The sequence below is a fragment of the Mixophyes fleayi genome, chromosome 4 (genome assembly GCF_038048845.1).
Source record: "Mixophyes fleayi isolate aMixFle1 chromosome 4, aMixFle1.hap1, whole genome shotgun sequence".
Lineage (NCBI taxonomy): Eukaryota > Metazoa > Chordata > Amphibia > Anura > Limnodynastidae > Mixophyes > Mixophyes fleayi.
This window is the reverse complement of record NC_134405.1, coordinates 199,048,583-199,067,446: the sequence shown is the minus strand read 5'-3', so window position 1 is coordinate 199,067,446 and position 18,864 is coordinate 199,048,583.

The window sequence follows — 18,864 nt, the reverse complement described above, 5'->3', positions numbered from 1 at the left end:
GCAACTACCATTAATGTGTACTATTTTACAAGTATGCGTGTTTGTGCGAATGTATGGTAAAAGACCAAATACTGTTGCTGCCACGTATAGTAGCTGCGTACGCCCTTCCACGCCGTAGCGTGACCTTGTACGCCGTAGCGTACCGTACGCATCTTTTCAGACAAAGACAACCAAGTTTGCTCGATTTTAATTGAAATGACTTTATCCAATTTGCTGACTGCGACAATAGTGTAATTACCCCCCTCACCAACAAATATAGTATACATGTATAGTGTTAATTATCCCCACCACAAATATAGAATATAGTGTATATCATTAGTACTCCCCCCCCCAAATATAGTATGTGGCGTGAATACTCCCCCCTCCTGGATTCTAAAGCTGCACTGCTCCTCAAAGATGTCATTGAAGGCGCAACACTTAATGGTGCAGAGAGCCGGGTGTCTCGGTTCTCTGCATTATTTGTGGTTTTAATTATTAGAGTACAGGATTTGAATTAGAGGGCGGGGTCAGCAGGCATCGGGGCCCAGCAGGGATTTCCTCGGTACCCTGGTGGGCCAGTCTGGCGCTGTATGTAACCATAGGGTAACTTTAATACTAAGGCTTATGAAGCTAAGTACATAGGGCCTGATTCAGTAAGGAGCGTGAACGACTATATGTATTGTATTTTGCGTAAAATCACATTGTGCATATGCAGAACCGGATTATATGCCAGATGTCCAATTCATCTTCGAGCACAAAGGACCCTTACTACAGGAGTAAAAAGAATGAAACAATAGATATTTTTTAAATTTATTTTATGTCATTAATGAGTATATACAGGTTTTTTTTGTGGTTTCTTTTGGGACTTTACATTCCACATATATATTGAGACGTGTACTGCAATGAGGGGCAGGCTGGTCTGGGGGTCATAGTGGGCTATCTTTCGCTGAATTACTGGACCACCTGCATTTTATTTCTGTTAAAATGTTCTTAACAAGGCTGCTGAGTCTTGCCCCCTGGGCTAAGATTTACAAGCCTGTGACAGGATGGACCACCTATGCCACCCTGTCTGTTGTTGCTGGGAACCGGCTGGTCTTACTTTGCCACGTCCCCTTTTGTTATTTCGAATACGCCCCTCCTACTGCAGTAGGAGGAGCCTGCTGCCACCACTGAACTCCTTTATGGCGTCCAGAATCACATTTCTTCTGGGTAACTGTCGCTGCTAGTGTACTCCCGTGCTGGTACACTTTGGCTGGTACCCCTGACCTCTTACTATGGATCAGGGTGCTGTGGATGGATTCCCCCCTGGCCTATCACACTGACCAGAGCTGCTGGGTAGCGGCAGACAAGGCCGGACTGGCCATCTGGCACTTCTGGCAAATGCCAGAAGGGCCGGTGGCTGGATGGGCCGGCCGACACTTCCCCTGGCTTTCTGATGGCTGCCTCCTCCCCAGGAACCAGCCACCTCCATTGCGCTTGATCACTCTGCACTGTGCCTTGTAATGTGGACACAGTTTGCAGATTTTTATTTTTCTGAATGAGGGAGGGGATCGCACGGGGGTGCCGGGATTTTCGGGGGGGGGGGGGGTCGATGGGGGTGCCGCGATTTTTGCGAGGGGGGGCGTGGGGGGGGGCGTGATTTTTGGGGGTGCTGGAAGTGGGGTGACAGAGCCAGGAGGAAAAGGAGTGCTGGAAATGGGGTGAGAGCCAGGGGGAAAATGGGTGCTGGAAGAGGGGTGAGAGCCAGAGAGAAAATGGGTGCTGGAAGAGGGGTGACAGAGCCAGGGGGAAAAGGGGGTGCTGGAAGTGGGGTGAGAGAGCCAGGGGGAAAAGGGCTGCTGGAAGAGGGGTAACAGAGCCAGGGGGAAAAGGGGTGCTGGCAGAGGGGTGACAGAGCCAGGGGGGAAAGGGGGTGCTGGATGTGGGGTGACAGAGCCAGGAGGAAAAGGGGTGCTGGAAGAGGGGTGAGAGAGCCAGGGGGAAAAGGGCGTGCTGGAAGAGGGGTGAGAGAACCAGGGGGAAAAGGGGGTGCTGGAAGAGGGGTGAGAGAGCCAGGGGGAAAAGGGCGTGCTGGAAGAGGGGTGAGAGAGCCAGGGGGAAAAGGGGGTGCTGGAAGAGGGGTGAGAGAGCCAGGGGTAAAAGGGGGTGCTGGAAGAGGGGTGAGAGAGCCAGGGGGAATGGGGGTGCTTGAAGAGGGGTGACAGAGTCAGGGGAAAAAGGGGGTGCTAGCCAGGGGGAAAGGGGTGCAGGAAGAGGGGTGACAGAGCCAGGAAAAAAAGGTGGTGCAGGAAGAGGGGTGAGAGCCAGGGAGAAAGGTGGTGCAGGAAGAGGGGTGACAGAGCCAGGGGGAAAAGGGCTGCTGGAAGAGGGGTAACAGAGCCAGGGGGAAAAGGGGTGCTGGCAGAGGGGTGACAGAGCCAGGGGGGAAAGGGGGTGCTGGATGTGGGGTGACAGAGCCAGGAGGAAAAGGGGTGCTGGAAGAGGGGTGAGAGAGCCAGGGGGAAAAGGGCGTGCTGGAAGAGTGGTGAGAGAGCCAGGGGGAAAAGGGGGTGCTGGAAGAGGGGTGAGAGAGCCAGGGGTAAAAGGGGGTGCTGGAAGAGGGGTGAGAGAGCCAGGGGGAATGGGGGTGCTTGAAGAGGGGTGACAGAGTCAGGGGAAAAAGGGGGTGCTAGCCAGGGGGAAAGGGGTGCAGGAAGAGGGGTGACAGAGCCAGGAAAAAAAGGTGGTGCAGGAAGAGGGGTGAGAGCCAGGGAGAAAGGTGGTGCAGGAAGAGGGGTGACAGAGCCAGGGGGAAAAGGTGGTGCAGGGAGAGGGATGAGAGCCAGGGGGAAGAGGGTGCAGGAAGAGGGGTGAGAGGGTCAAAGGATAAGATGGTGCAGGGGTATAGCTAAAAGAAAGTGTAAAGGGAGAGACATCTTAAGAATGGGAATGTCAGGGATGCAGCCATCATAAAGCACAAGTAGTAATGAAGAATGGGAATGCACAGAGGGGACAAGTATTAAAAAAAAAAAAATCAAGCCGTCATACTCCATTCAGGTATATTTTCTATACCCCCACTTCTAAATTTCCACTTCAACCACTGCCCTCGGCCCCTGCTCCCGACTGGCTGTGTGAGCTGACAGCTGCTGATCCCTCCTCGCCCAGTAGAAGAACAGAACACAGGATGCCATAATCGGGTAAGTTCATATATTTTCTCGTGTCCAATGTGTTTTTCACCATCCTTTCTTGAACTGCGGGCACTACTGTGTATCCAATGATGTTTAAAACACTATGTATTGCTCATTATTGCGCTGTAATGTTTCTTGCATATTTATCTGTACAGAGATTTTTAATTAAGAGGAAAAAAAGCTGCTTGTCATACATTTTATCTGTGATTGTGTCATTATATCTATTTTTCTTTGCATTGTAAATGGGGTATTAAGCTGCTCCTGGGACTGACACTCTCAGTATCTGATATGCTGTACCAATTTGAATTTGTGAATGAGTTTTTATCTGGTCACTACTATTGATTTGCGGCACTACTATGGCATACGGTTATTTGGGGGCACTACTGTATGGCATACTGTTATTTGGGGGCACTACTGTGTGGCATAATGTAATTTATGGACACTATTGTGGCATAATATGATTTGTGGGCACAATTGTGGCATAATATGATCTGAGGGCACTGCGATGTGACATATTATGAGCTGAGGGCACTATGGTGTGGCATCATATGAACTTCTGCCAAAGGCAAGTCTCTCATAGTTGAATATGACGGGAGCCCAAAGAAGTTGCTATATCGGGACCCAAAATTCCTCTTGTCGGCCCTGCCTGTGAGTCAAGGGGGTAGACGTCTCCAGGGTAAATAATCTAAATGTTTCCTATCTAATCAGACTGATGGATTACATCCAATTATCTCTCACCCACCTCCTTTACCCCCTTAATTTATATACTGTGTTATTTAAAATGAATAGAAAAGACGCATATCCAGTTACTGTAGGAAAAAAAAATATTTTTCTCTGACATTTTGCTGTAGATGGAAATATTTTTAATGCGGCCGTGTGGGTTCAAATGATCGTTCAATAGTTATGTTTTTTCTGATATATATTTGTTAGAGTTTTATTTCATGTGGAATGATTCATGAAAATTCTGCCATTACTATTTAATTGAGGGAAAAGGGTACCTGTTACCTATATGTGTGTAAGTATTCTGTTGTTGCTATTTTGTGGAAGATTTGAAAATTGCAAAACATTGGTTTCCTACAGTGGTGCCTGTATAATTGGTGGTATCGCTGTAGTATGGGGTGGCGTGGTGGTGGCAATGTTGTAGTGTGTTTGGGGCTTAGTATTGCTAATAAGTAGGAGAGAGTATTGCTGTAATGTGGGGGGTGACAATGGTTGCTGTAATGTGGGAGAGATGCTGGTTGCTGTAATGTGGGAGTGATGCTGGTTGCTGTAATGTGGGGGGGAGTAATTCTGGTTGCTGTAATGTGGGGGGTGACAACGGTTGCTGTAATGTGAGAGTGATGCTGGTTGCTGTAATGTGGGGAAGGGGGGTAATGCTGGTTGCTGTAATGTGGGTGGGTATTGATGTAGTAGGAGTATGTGTGGGGGGTTATTTATTGCTGTAATTTTGGTACAAATAATGTATTGTCATGGTATTTATTGATGTAATATGGGTGCTAACAATGTAATGTTGAGGGTCATTAGGAGAAATAAATACCCCCCACACACACACACTCATACTACATCATGTTGTACTGCACCAGCAACACACACTACGCCAGCATCAGTGTGCAACAATAAAGTGCATGAAGCCCACAACAGGTGGGCCCGTGTGCTTTAAATGCCAGGGCTGATTTTTAGTCCCAGTCCGGCCCTGGCGGCAGAGCAGTGGTACTGAAGAGCTGGATCCAAACCCCAGAAACAGCCGGGGGATGGATTAGATTTAGGGTCTAATGTGTAGGTCACAGGATTACAGCAATATTGAAGAAGTTGTCAAGCAGGGTCTTGAAGCAAGGAGTGATGTTTATTTCGCTCAAGTGTCCTGACAAGGACAGTTCCACTGATTAAAGGTATCAGTGGTCAGGTCAGATTGAACATCAGAATGATACATTTCAGTTTACAAGGGCTCTCTTTTTATACAGTTTTAGACACAGCCTCACAGGCTATTTTTAGGATCAGGAAGCAATTTGTTTATCCAAACATGGATTTACATGCAATGCAAAGCTAACAATATTTACGCTTATCTGGGATATCCTAAAACCTTGCTGTGATTTCCTGCATCTTACCATTCCCTTAAGGGGTATTGGACACTCACATCAAAAGTTCTAGTCAACATGAGATTAGCATGGGCGCTTTCTTCCAACAGGAAAAGAATTCCCAAAAAAAAGTTGCAAACCCCAAACAAGGCATTTCCTTACACCAATATATACAAGATACTTTCTAACAAAGGCTTATTGCATCAGATATACATCAGAAATAATGCATTTCCTCTATCAAGGTTAAAACAGAAAAAAACGAATTTTCTTCCCTGGTCTCAGAAATAAAGATTTCTTATATCAAAATATACACAATATAAAAAAATAAGTGCATTGGCAATTATATAAATAACTGCCCTGCACAATTTCCTTTAAATAAATTTATACCATAAGTTACTTGTAAGTGATCCAGTCACACAGCCCTTCCCTGATTGCAGTGTATTGTCTGATATAGCAGAATGGACCTAGACCTGTGTTCATCAATATACATACCTTTAAATCCACTCCTTGAATACAGACGTGCGTAATGAGTTTGAATTAGCATTTACTACACAATATAACTGTCATCATAAAACAATAGAGAATATCATATGTAAATATTAGGATATTCTCCTTAAAAATCCATTTCTAACTAAAGTCCTTCCAGGTAAACCACCCTTTAATTACAGAAAGGCACAAAATTTTAAAATCAAATTGGTTAAAAGTGTGCTACTTGATGATGATGAAAACTATGTGAAAACCCAGTTAATTCATAGGCGTGGGATGTGTTTGGCTTGTAAACCAATTAAAAGTAAAGTTAATAAATATACAGAGATTGGAATGCACGGTCAGGTTTATAAGATAGAGCAGTTTTATTACTTGCCACACAAAAATGTCTTTAATGGAATGTCAGTGTGACCTCTTGTATGTTGGTAAAACCTCTAGAGCATTAAAAATAAGTTTAATTGAATATATTTGGACTATCAGAATAGGTATGTATGGTCATTTCATCCCTTCACACTGTAAAAAGAAACATGAATGCTCTGAGAAGTGTATGGTATTTAGCAGGTACAATATAATTGGAGACATAGAGATTTTAAAAATGGACTTGTAAAAACAAAAATTTCACGGATTCATAGATTAAAAAGTCTATCTCACCATAATCTTATTCAAGACTTCGAACTTAAATGGTTTCTCATGTAAATATATATTTTGGAAAGATGTTATAATCTATGTTTGATTACAGACAATAGAAAAGCATTTTTTGTTATGTCTGTATCATGTGGGTATATCAACTTTTTGAGCGTTATGGTATGAATGTCTACATGTGGAAACATAAATATAATGGGTATATGTAATCTGTAAATTTAACAAAAGAAAAATGTGAACATTTGGAATATATTTTAATGTAATCTTTGAAGTTGTCATAGGCTCAATATGAAAGATTATGTTAATGACATTCATATATGAAACATTCATGATCTCCTCAGTAACAGAGCAATCTGTCATGCCGTTTTGCATAAAAAGTAAATGTCATTGCTTTGATGACATAGCAACCCCATACAACGAGGAATTGTGTCATCATCGACAGTGTCTTCCGGGATTTCAATAGCCAGGACAACCGCCCATGCACACTATCAAGATTATCATTTACTTGTTGGTGTCACACAGTGGACCTTCGGTTTCTACAACCGTGGTCCGACACACTTACCTGCCTCCCGCTGACCTCCGCGCTCTGGCCGTCGGCGTCCTGTTTTCGTGTCTGCGCATGCGCGGACTCGATCTTCTATGCCCTCTGCATGTTTCCTATTGGACAACCAATCTCGGCTCCAAACTTTAAAAGGCCCTTCCCCCTACAGCTCAGTGCCTGTTGATCGTATTACCTGCCTGGTATCAGACGTGGCTCCATTGCTTCCTGTGCGTTTCAGTGTTCGTCAGATCTCTTGCTCCGCCACTCCGCTGTACCGCTGTCTGCAAGAGCTTACGCTCCATCTCATTCGCTGTACCGCTGTCTACAAGAGCTTACGCTCCATCTCATCCTGCTATACTGCGGGCTACAAGAGCTTACGCTCCATCTCATCCCGCTATACCGCGGTCTATAAGTGCTTATGCTCCATCTCATCCCGCTATACCGCTGGCTACAAGAGCTTACGCTCCATCACTCCACTGTACTGCCTGTCTACAGAGCTTACGCTCCACCACTCCGCTGTATTGCTTGTCTACAGAGCTTAAGCTCCATCACTCCGCTGTACTGCTTGTCTACAGAGCTTACGCTCCACCACTCCGCTGTACTGCTTGTCTACAGAGCTTACGCTCCACCACTCCACTGTACTGCTCGTCTACAGAGCTCATGCTCCACCACTCCTAGTTTCTCAATTGTCTCAAAGCTGGTGCTCCATCTCTCCTGCCGTTACCTGCTATCTGCTAGTTTCATCCTTCTCATTCCCTAAGAGATCTCGTCCAATACTCCTAGTAGGGGCCGTGACCTACGGGTGGATGCGGCTAAGACCAAACCACCGTGCGGTGGTCCCTGGTGAATGTTTCTTTGCATTAAAGTGTTACAGTTTTATCAAAAATAATACAATACACCGGATTCTTCTTTTTGTGTTTCTCCTATTTATGCTTACATAACCATTCACTGATGGAAATCATTGGAGAATAAGAGTGAAGATTGCTGATATACCTTTTGGGATTTTACAAAGCTAATTTTTAAGGTATGGAAAGTAAGTGTATCACCAAAAGGGGAAGTGACACTATCTGTGTCTGAAAACCTCACCAGAAGACCTCACACTTTTTGTCACCCCAATTGTGCAGATACCAGCATAGACTAGCAGCCCTAAATCTTTGTGGAGGTGGTGAAGATTTTTTTCCAGGCTTTTTTTCAGCCTGTACTGCAAGCTATGCTTAAAGCGTATCGTATGTTTTAAGCATAACTTACTGAAATGTATGCAATTTACATCGCATTATTACCACTCTTAAGATACTTGTGACTCTGCACTCTACACATATTGCTTTTTATGGACATAATTTACACCTATACTTTTGTTGTAAATTGTGTCCACATATACATAAGGCCTAGTATCTTTAGCATGCTAAAAAACTTGAACAAGGTACTTTTTGAGTTTATTCTGTACTTGCTGTGAAGAAAGTAATCTGTAGTGTATCTTGACTGATCATTGAGTAACAACATACCTTCCAGCTGTTCCGATAGATAGTCCCAATTTGAGGGTTCTGTCCCTCATCCTGATTGAGTCAGTTTTGCCCTGTGGGATGGAAAGTTGGAAAGCATGTCCCATTCACTGCTGCTCTGCATACCAGAAGAGGCATTGAAGGTATGATTTTACAGGAGAGGAGGGGGTGATGAGGGCAGTGCATGCATCTCACTTGGCATAATGGGCTTTTGGAGTTTCTTCACTTACATCCAGTTACTTTAAAAAAAGTAGGCACATATACTATTTAGTTATTTGTATCTGGTGAGTGTGGAGAAATCTGTGAAATGAAGATAACCATTTCCTATTTTTTCTGAGTTAGTATAGTGTCTATTAGCTAACTTTAACTGTTTCTACCTTACCTTGGTTAAGGTGAGAGTAGAATCTTTTATCACTACTCATGTGACTCATGGCTCCAAAGTCAAAGTCAATACACTATTCACTTTTGATGTACCCAAGCCAGGTATATCTACCAGAGTCTTACTGCCACCTAATAGGGGACTTAAAAGATTGCAACTGCTTAATATCTTTCTAACAGCCATGGGTATGCTGGCCCTTGTAGTACTGCAAGTGCCAGCGTGTCCATACACTTAATAGTGGCCAGGGCATGCTGGGACCTGTAGTGCACCAGGGAAAAAAATATTTTTACAATCGAAGTCATTATTATTACCCCACACCCAGGGGCGCACGCAGGATTGTCGGGGGTTCCCCCCCTGACCCAACAAAAAACAACAAAAACCTGCGCAGCAGCTTCGTTTCAGTAGCACTGTCCTATACAGCACCGCCGTGGCGCTGTCAAAGACGCTTCTTTGACAACGCCGCGGGTGCTGTATAGGACAGTGCCGCTATGGTGGCCACTTAGTTAGCACAGGATGGGGGGTTTCTGGAGACTCAGAAACCCCCCTGCGTGCACCACTGACACCCACCACCCCAGTGGTGTGGGAAAAGCCCTTAAACTTTCAGCATGGGGCTGGTAAAAACTAGGGGTAGGTGCTCTAAGGAATCCAGCCCCATGTTAACCAGCCCGGGTTGGTTTAGCATTATGATTTGACATTATGGTTTGGCATTATAGCAGGAAGACCAACACTGTGGGTTTCCCTGCTATAGTGCCACCATCCTAGGTGAGCAAAGCCTAGTGCTGGAATTTGCAAATTTGGAGGGACCCCACACTTTTTGTCTCCCTGATTTGTCAAGTACCAGATAGGCTGGCAGCACTATGGCTGGTTTAGATTTGTGGTGGGGGGCATGCAATTTTTGGTGTATTATTGTTTTTTAATTATTAGCCTTTCAGAGCTTCCACCAGCAGTGAAGTGTTTAAATGAAGTGATATCACTGAGAGGATGGAACACTGAAAATGTAATCTAAAACAAATGTGTAAATGGCCTCCTTCTGTTGGTTCTCAATTTCAAATTTGTGGCTCAACATGATTTAACCCTTGTTTGTGACAGAAAATCTGGTGCATATATGGGTTATATCATCATCAGCAGCTATTTATATAGCACCACTAATTCCGCAGCATTGTACAGAGAACTCATTCACACCAGTCCCTGCCCCATTGGAGCTTATGTTCTAAATTCCCTAACACACACACAGACAGCGAGAGATACTGAGGTAAATTTAATAGCAGCCTTATATACTCTATGCCAAAAAGCTGCCCTTCTAAATTAAACTAGGGGACTCATAAACATTTATGTGGGAGGGAGGTCATAAAAATCATTGCCCTGGATTAAGCTTCGTCCAACCCTGGGGTAATGGGCCCAAAACTTGTAGCAGAGGTGGTCCCCAAGAAGGAGTGGACTCACTCTGACGCCAGGGCAACTGGGATGCCTCACACTGTGGCTATAATTAAATTATTGCTGTCTCTTGAGTGAATGTGGGAGCATGCTCATGACTCCATTTCTCCTATCTCCGTGCTAGAGATTTCTGCTCATAAGCCTTTACTACATTGAGTTAAGTCCTGGGGGAATCCGAATACCTGTGAGTGCGTCCAATTATATGGGAAAAGCGTCTGCTGTAGGTGAAGACCTCTATTGTTAATTCTGAAAGCGTATGACAGTTATAACATTGTAAAGGATTATATCCTGGGACCAGTGATGTACTGGCAATCTGACCTTCCACTGTTTGAGTCGCTTTGCTCTCTCCGTCACCATTTTTGTTTAAAAAAACCTGTGATCTTTTGTCAAATTTACATTGGTTTCCTTGTGGTTATTTATTTATTCAATTACAGTAATAGTAAGTCTGAACATGCAAAGGAGGTTTGGGTGCAATGAAAGGGAGATATCAACACTTTTCAGTTTATTATTTTTTTATTTAAATCAGAGAAAGCAAATGCAATGATAGCAAAGTTACAAAATGCTTCATTAAGACAGCTCGCTGCAGACTTTGACCAACAATGGTGAAATTTGGGACCATTGTGAAGGGACTATTACTACAGAGCTCCATGACCCTATCTTCCACCGTAATAACTTTATTAAAGAAATAACTGCAAGATATAAGTGCATTCCAGCAGTACTTTAAAATGGTCATTGTTTCTTCATGCTGACTGACAAACATAGAAAAAAAATGTAGAAAAAACCCCAAAGAAAAGCAAAACACAAGAGACATATCTTATAGTTTGATGTCCCTGCAATCTTGTTGCCATATAGTCATATCAGCCTTTCCACAAATCTGGGGCAGGGAATGTGTCCACATTATTCTTATTCATTTAAAAAATTAGACTGTAATCTGATAACAAGTATAAGTTGTTGGTAGTAAATTACAGTTTCATTGAAACACAGAATTGCAAAACAATGCCCTTACTGACATGAGAAGGTTATTCCAGTGTACGATATAGAGATAAGTAAACCAGATTATTGTGGTAGATTTCCTTTGCTTGTACTAGTCTAATGATTTATATCGGAAATAACTAGCTTGACATATTTTGAATGTGTTGCTTGCACAAAAAAATACTATACTTGTACATTGCATGGATATATAAAACAATATAACAAACTACAATAATGAATTACTTCCCTAAAGTATTATTTAGCAGCTGTTTAGATTTATTGCGGTACATAATTAGGCATAATGTGACAACACTTATGCAAACTTAATTGCAAGCAATCTGTTATGTGTTAGCACACTCTTGACATAAAATATGTCTGTATAACTGTAAACAGAAACTATACACGTCAAATACATAGATGCATAAAACTTGATGGAACATATAAGTGTACTCTATGGGGTACATTCATTAAAGCTCCAGAACAAGAATAAAAGTGCCAAAAATGGTGCACACAACATGTGCCATATTTAGAATTAAAAATGCATTTTTCCTCCTTAGTGACCTTGACTTTTTTCAAATCTTGTCTCTAAAAGAGGCTTAGCTTGGACGTGACTTCTCTGTGCTGAACTTGCTATATATTTTCTTACAAATGCAACATTTCTTTCACTTTTATTATATGATTTATAACCAAAAAAGGAGCACAACTAATGTCAGTATAGATCTGGCATAATACAGGAGACTATGAAACATAGAAAAGTGACTTTTGAGAAGCAGATCAACATTTCTATAAAGATTATTATGATTATTGTTGTCAGGGCAGAATAGTCCATCACTGGGCCCCTAGCAAAACTTGGGTTGGGACTGATGAAGCTGCTGTAGCCTCCAGGACCCCCTACTCTACTCTGTAAAGAGCAGAGCTTACTTAGAAGAGACTGCTGTTTTCAGAGCAGAGAGAGGGCCTCTGGGACTAAGGGAGTGCTGAAAGGGCCTCAAGGGGGGTGTGGTGCCTTGCTGGGGTGCAACATTGCCAGACCCCTCATCTCCAGGGCCCATATCAGCCACACCTCCTGCACCCACGGTAGTTCTGCCATTAATTGTTATTAATTTATAAGGTGTTACACTTCTCTGCTGAACTGTACAATAGGGAAATAGCGTGTAAATATAATAGGGCCATTCAAGGTAGTCAAAATAAATACAGATAAAAAAACATGGCCCTGTGATTAAAAAATTTACATTCTAAGTGGAAGAGGGCACAGCTGAAACAAGATGAGTAAATGTGGTTCACAGTGGAGTTTGGGACAAGTGTGTACCAGTATGAACAGTTGAGATGCATTAACTTGACGCATATTGTTTCTTTAATAGGTTTGTTAAATCTGTGCAAATTTTTGAAAGTGAATGTGACAGAATTGGGAGAGAGAATGGGTTTGAAGAACAAAGCAGAGTCAAATGTGGCACCAAGCAATGGTCTTTGGAGACTGAGCAATTATTGTTGATGTTGTTCAACAACAACATCTTCACCTCTTCCCTTGACCCTGCTTTTCCCATCACCTCTGTTTGCCTCCACCATTCCATACCCCAACCGTGGCACTCCAAACTTATCTGGTTCCTTTGACATGCTCATGTACTGCCAATTGCTCTCTAGAATACTTCCTTCATTTCAAGTTCATCCTCTTCTCCACCCTTTACCTTACCAAACAATCCTTTTTCAAGTATCTTATGTCCTCCCGGTTTTCCAACTCCTGATACTTCTTCACTGCTTTCAACTCCCTGCTCTGCTCACCCTCTCCGCCCTCCTCCCTTATTGTCACTGACTTTGACTCCTTTTTCACCTCCAAAATTGATTTCACCAAACATGAAATTTCCTCCTGCCATTTATCTCCCTCTCCCTTACCACACCTCTCCTTTCCCTCCAGCCAAAATACCATGTGCGCCTTCTGCTCAACCACAGGCGATGAAGTCCATTTTCTTGGATTGTCATCTACTTCCCATAACCATCTCCCTGGATCTTGTCCCCTTGCACATCCTTAGATCCCTCGCCGACAAGACCTGCTTCCAGTTTTTCCCCACATCCTTCCCTTATCACTGGTATCTTACCCTCATCCCTCAAACATGCTTTTGTCTCAGCCCATTCTCAAAAAACCCTACCTTGACCCCAACATACCTGTCTACCTCTCCTCCCTTGTGCCTCTAAAATACTGAAACAGCTCATCTACAACCATCTCATCAGCCTCTCTGACAACTCCCTCCTTGATTCTCTCCAGTCTGGCTTCGGCTTTCTTCACTCAACAGAAATTGCCCTGACCAAAGTCATGAATGATCTTCTATTTGCCAAACCCAAAAGCCACTTCCTCTCCTGACCTCTACTATCCCCTCCTCTCTCAGGAATCCTACTGCGTCTCTGCTATCTCCTTCTGGATGTACTAACATTTTCTTAAGCTCAGCAAAACTGAACTTATTGTATTCCCTTCCTAAAAAATTCCCTCCCCTCTCTACCTTTCCACCACTGTTGACAATATCAAGATCTCTGCTTTTCCCCAAGTCAGATGCCTTGGTGTGATCCTTGATTCCTCCCTCCCCTTCCCTTCCCACATCCAATCTCTCGCTCAATACTATCACTTGCATTTCCGCAGCATCGCTCATATCAGAACTCCCTCTTCCATGATGGCACCAAAACTTTCATCCATTCTATAATGATTTCTTGCTTTCATTACTGCAACTTTCTCTTGACTGGTCACCTGCCCCCCCTAATCTCAATGTTGTAGCAAGATTTATATTCCTCTCTTACCACTTATGCTTCATCTGTATGCCAAGCCTAACATTGGCTCCCATTCCTCTACAGATTCCTCTTCAAACTCTTCATCTTAACCTACAGTGCCCTTTCCAACTACTGTGCTTCATACATCTCCATCCTCTTCTTCATACATATTCCCTCTTGCCTTCTCCGATTGGCCATCATCACAGCTACACCTCTTTTCTGGAAACCACATCTCACTCTTGCATTCAAAGATTTCTACAATGAGGCCCCCCCACCTCTGGAACAATCCCCTTCATTCTATCAGATTATCCCCTAGCCTGCAAAGCTTCAAAAACTTAAAACCCACTTGTTCATTAAAGCTTACCATACCACTGTTCAACCAATTCCCTGGCATTTTTATCTCCTCTCTTTGAGTGCCTTTTCAAAAAAACATGGTGAACCTCACCATCATTCATCCTCCCCTCTTTACTTCAACTTTTTCCATCTGACTTCTAGTAACCTTTACACTGACTCACAGTCATGTGTCCAGGGCCATCTTTTACATTGGGCACGATGGGCAGCTGCCCGGGGGCCCGCGGGCAAGGGGGCCCCATAGGCATGGCTCTTAATGAGAATAAATAATCCTGCAAAAGAAAAAAACCTGCAAAAAAAACTACAAGGGTCACTGAGCAAGTACATCTATCTATCTCTATCTCTAAATATCTATATCTGTATCTGTATACATCTATATATCTATATCTATATCTAGGGGCCCCGGTGCACTGCTTTGCCCGGGGGCCCATAATGTTGTTAAGATGTCCCTGCATGTGTCACCCCATTTGCCTAGTCTCTCCCCTCTGGATTATAAGCTTTCGCATGCAGGGTCCTTTTCTTTCCTGTCCTGATCCTTTCATTACCTTTGCCATCTGCATGCCAGCTGTAATTTGCATCTTCTCCCTTTGCACCTCCTTGGAGGAGGTGCAAAGTGAGAAAAGCACATGGGTGTGGCAGAGGTAGAGACAGTTGGATAGGTAGGAATTGAACCAGAAATGAACTGTGTTATGAAAGCCAATGTAGTGGAGGGTGGAAGGGAGCAGTGTTAAAAGCAACATAGAGAGCAGAAGAAGGAGTATGAACCATTTGACTTTCCTTTAAGTAGTTCATTGACCATATTTGTGGAGGCAGTTTCACTCGAATATTGGGGATGAAAACCCTATTGGAGAGAGTTGAGAATGGAGTGAAAGGAAGATAAGTGACTTAGGTGGCTGTACACAAATTGCCCAATCAGTTTGGAGGCTAAGTGGAGGAGATAACTTAGGCTGTAGTTGGAAAGAGAGGCTAGGTTGAGAGGTGGTTTCTTTAATACTGGCGAGATGAGTGCATGTATAAAGGACGATGGGAATGTGCCAGTGGTGAGTGAAAGGTTAAAGATGTGAGCTAGATACACACATGCATATTATAAGACTACTATATAAAAAATAAAAACAAATCTTTCCACAATATTGCTGCTGTTAATAATGTCCTCTAATATATCTGAAGTATTTACTATCACAAATCAGGCCTCTCCACTTTCCTATACTACAGGACACACCCTATGGTTACATACCCTTTAATCCTTTAATCATAATATACTGTGCATGCAGGTTGAACACCTGATCCCAGTTAAGTGCCCCTTGGGGGCAGGATTCAAAAACCATCCAAAACTGATATAAAAATTTAAAATATGTACTATTATTTTTACTACCAAATTAATTTTACAATGGTTGTACCTATTTTCTTATATAACAAACTAATATACAGATTGGATGTGAATTATTATATTTATATATGAGGGAGAGTGTCCCCCTGCAGTTATGATTTTTTAACTGGTCTAAAGGCTTACCTGCACACAGCTTTTAAAGGCCAGTTGTCACAACTTTAGTATGTGCTTACTGGTTTTGACACTACTCACCAAAGAGGCGCGGAGTCTAACGTGTTCCAGGCAGGGCCGGACTGGGACTAAAAATCAGCCCTGGCATTTAAAGCACACAGGCCCACGTGTTGTGGGCTCCATGCACTATATTGTTGCACACTGATGCTGGCGCAGTACAACATGATGTAGTATGAGTGTGTGTGTGTGTGTGGGGGGGGGGGGGGGTATTTATTTCTCCTAATGACCCTCAACATTACATTATTAGCACCCCAATTACATCAATAAACACCATGGCAATACATTATTAGTACCCAAATTACAGCAATAAATAACCCCCCACACACACTCATACTACATCAATCACCCCCACATTACAGCAACCGGCATCACCCCCCACATTACAGCATTCAGCATCACCCCCCACATTACAGCGTCCAGCATCACCCCCCACATTACAGCGTCCAGCATCACCCCCCACATTACAGCATTCAGCATCACCCCCCACATTACAGCGTCCAGCGTCACCCCCCACATTATAGCAATACCCTCTTCTACTTATTAGCAATACTAAGCACCAAACACACTACAACATTGCCACCAGCACGCCACCCCATACTACAGCAATACCACCAATTATACAGACGCCACTGTAGGAAACAATGTTTTGCTTTTTTCAAATCTCCCACAAAATAGCAACAACGAACAGAGTACTTACACACACATATAGGTAACAGGTACCCTATTCCCTCAATTAAATAGTAATGGCAGAATTTTCATGAATCATTCCACATGAAATAAAACTAACATATATCTAAAAAAAAACATAACTATTGAATGATCAGTTGAACCCACACGGCCGCATTAAAAGTATTTCCATCTACAGCAAAATGTCACAGAAAAATATTTTTGTTTTACTACAGTAATTGGATATGCGTCTTTTCTATTCATTTTAAATAACACAGTATATAAATTAAGGGGGATAGAGGAGGTGGGTGAGAAATAATTGGATGTGATCCATCAGTTTGATTAGATAGGAAACATCTAGATTATTTACCTGGAGGCGTCTACCGCCTTGACTCACAGGCAGGGCTGACAAGAGGAATTTTGGGCCCCGATACAGCAACTTCTTTGGGCTCCCGTCATATTCAACAATGAAAGACTTGCCTTTGGCAGAAGTTCATATGATGCCACACCGTAGTGTGCCCAGTTCATATTATGCCACATCGTAGTGCCCCACGGTCATATTATGCCACATAGTATTACCCTCAATACATATTCGGTCATGCAGAAGTGCCCACAAATCATATTATGGCATAGTAGTGCCCCCAAATCATTAGTAAAGCTCAGATAAAAACTCATTCACAAATAAAAATTGGTACAGCATATCAGATACTGAGTGTGAGTCTCCCAAGAGCAGCTTAATACATCATTTACAATGCAAACAAAAATAGATATATTGACACAATTACAGATAAAATTTATGACAAGCAATGTTTTTTCCTCTTAATTAAAAATCTCTGTACAGATAAATATGCAAAAAACTTTACAGCGCAATAATGAGCAATACATAGTGTTAAACATTATTGGATACGCTGTAGTGTCCCCAGTTCAAGAAAGGATGGTTAAAAACATATTGCACACGAGAAAATATATGAACTTACCTGATTATGGCATCCTGTGTTCTGTTCTCCTACTGGGCGCGCTGGGCGAGGAGGGATCAGCAGCTGTCAGCTCACACAGGCAGTCGGGAGCAGGAATAGAGGGCAGTGGTCGAAGCAGAAATTTAGGAGTGGGGGTATAGAAAATATAGGTGAATGGAGTATAAGGGCTTGTTTTTTTTTGTTTTTTTAACACTTGTCCCCTCGGTGCATTTCCATTCTTCATTACTACTTGTGTTTTATGATGGCTGCATCCCTGACATTCCCATTCTTAAAATGTCTCTCCCTTTACACTTTCTTTTACCTATGCCCCTGCACCATCTTCTCCTTTGTCCCTCTCACTTAACCCCCTGCACCACCTTCTCCGCTGGCTCTCACACATCTTCCTGTACCACCTACTCCCCTGGCTCTCTCACACGTCTTCCTGCACCCTCTACCCCCCGGCTCTCTCACTCCTCTTCCTGCACCCCCTACCACCCTGGCTCTCTCACCCCCTCTCCCAGAACCCCCTTCCCCTTTGGCTCTCTCACCCCCTCTCCCAGCACCCCCTGGCTCTCACCCCCTTTCCCAGCACCCCCTTCGGCTCTCTCACCTCCTTTCCCAGCACCCCCTTCGGCTCTCTCACCCCCTCTCCCAGCACCCCCTGGCTCTCATCCCCTTTCCCAGCACCCCCTTTGGCTCTCTCACCCCCTCTCCCAGCACCCCCTTCCGCTCTCTCATCCCCTTTCCCAGCACTCCCTTCCGCTCTCTCACCCCCTCTCCTAGCACCCCCTGGCTCTCACCCCCTTTGGCTCTCTCACCTCCTTTCCCAGCACCCCCTTCGGCTCTCTCACCCCCTCTCCCAGCACCCCCTGGCTCTCATCCCCTTTCCCAGCACCCCCTTCGGCTCTCTCACCCCCTCTCCCAGCACCATCTTCGGCTCTCTTACCCCCTCTCCCAGCACCCCCTGGCTCTCACCCCCTTTCCCAGCACCCCCTTCCGCTCTCTCACCCCCTTTCCCAGCACCCCCTTTGGCTCTCTCACCCCCTCTCCCAGCACCCCCTGGCTCTCACCCCCTTTCCCAGCACCCCCTTCGGCTCTCTCACCTCCTTTCCCAGCACCCCCTTTGACTCTCTCACCCCCTCTCCCAGCACCCCCTGGCTCTCACCCACTCTCCTAGCACCCCTTGGCTCTCACCCCCTTTCCCAGCACCCCCTGGCTCTCACCCCCGCGACACCCCCCCCCCCCGAAAATCGCGGCACCTCCCCCCTCTTCAGTAAAAAAAAAAAGCAAATTACAAAAAAAAACAGGAAACTCACCAGTGTAACTGGCTGCACAGCATAACGGGGGAGGGAGCTGGGGAGCGCGCAGCAGAGGTGGCTGGTTCCTGGAACCACCAGCCACCAAG